This window comes from Lathyrus oleraceus, chromosome 3 (assembly GCF_024323335.1).
Source record: "Lathyrus oleraceus cultivar Zhongwan6 chromosome 3, CAAS_Psat_ZW6_1.0, whole genome shotgun sequence".
Lineage (NCBI taxonomy): Eukaryota > Viridiplantae > Streptophyta > Magnoliopsida > Fabales > Fabaceae > Lathyrus > Lathyrus oleraceus.
In genome coordinates this window covers 383,674,126-383,675,615 of record NC_066581.1, presented here as the reverse complement: position 1 = coordinate 383,675,615, position 1,490 = coordinate 383,674,126, and the positions used below count along the sequence as shown (strand labels likewise).

Below are 1,490 nucleotides of genomic sequence, written 5' to 3'. Positions count from 1 at the left end.
CCCGCCTTAGCTTTACGAAGTAACCTTAGAAAACGGTATATCGATTCATAAGTCCCTGTGGGATCGATATCTTTTAAAACTATGCGATAGAACTGTGCACTTGCAGTTTGTACCCCAATTCGACTCATAAAGTCGCGATCAAGTTTTTGGCGCCGTTGCCGGGGACTTTTATTTAGTCGATATCGTAACTCTTCTGTTACGCTGTAGAGACTAAGGCTTATTTTCCTTTTCTTTTCTTTCCTTCGTTGATTTGTATGCCACACACTCGCTCACAAGGCGAGTCGTTCTACTTACGAATCAACGATATCGAACTATATCTCCGAGTCTTACGACGAATTCGGGAATATCGTGCTGCAAATAATCTCCCTCCTGTCGAACTTCCTGATCTCAAAAATCTTCTTCCTTCGCCGATACCCGAGATGGCAGAACCAGCTCGTGCTCTTCGAGATTACGCCGCTCCATCGCAAGATGAGCCGCATTCGAGTATTTCTCCACCCGCAATCGAAGCAAACAACTTTGAACTTAAACCTTCACTGTTACAGGCAGTGCAACAGAACCAATTCTCTGGAAATCCTACCGAGGATCCAAACCTTCATTTATCCGTATTTGTCCAATACGCTGATACTGTTAAAGCTAATGGTGTCACTTCAGAGGCAATTCGACTTCGTCTTTTTCCTTTCTCGTTAAGAGATAGCGCTAGAAGATGGCTTCAATCTCTTCCTTCCAACTCAGTCACCACATGGAACGAGTTGAAGAAAGTTTTTCTTGCCCGATATTTTCCGCCGAGCAAAACAGCTATGTTAAGAGCCCAGATAAATGGATTTAAACAGAAAGATAACGAGTCTCTCTTCGAAGCATGGGAAAGATACAAAGACATGATGAGACTTTGTCCATACCATGGTTTAGAAGACTGGTTAGTAATTCATACCTTCTATAATGGTCTCCTGTACAACACGAGGTTAACAATAGACGCCGCCGCAGGTGGTGCACTAATGAACAAACCTTATGCTGATGCTTACCAACTTATCGAAAGCATGGCTCAAAACCACTATCAGTGGGGAAGCAAACGAACAATGGTAGAAAAACCTCAAACGAAAACTGGCATGTACGAGATAAGTAACCTTGATCATGTTAATGCAAAAGCGGATGCTCTGGTCCAGAAAATTGAAAGTTTAAATGTATCACCTCCAGCCACCGTGGTAGCCATAACTCAGAATTGCGAAGTTTGTGGAATCCAAGGTCACACTCCTGCAGATTGTCAACTCCTAACAGGAATCCAAGCGGAGCAAGTAAACTATGCTCAAGGAAGCCCCTACTCGCATACCTATAACTCAAATTGGAAGAATCATCCCAATTTTTCAAATAAGAGTAATAATGCTTTATACGCACCTGGACAATCTCCAAATCAAGCCCCAGCTATACCTCCAGGATATCAAAAGCCGATCCCATCTACACCTAACAATAACGCCCCTAGGAAATCCAACTTGGAA

The 1,490-nt window shown here is 43.0% G+C and overlaps 1 non-coding gene across 1 annotated transcript; it reads right to left on the bottom strand.

Annotated features, from left to right (window-relative positions):
- Positions 1-797: 797 nt before the first annotated feature.
- On the bottom strand, positions 798-904 carry LOC127133678 (small nucleolar RNA R71). The gene has a single exon (XR_007807629.1). It is a non-coding gene; the product is annotated as a small nucleolar RNA R71 (small nucleolar RNA).
- Between the last annotated feature and the right edge of the window lie 586 nt (positions 905-1,490).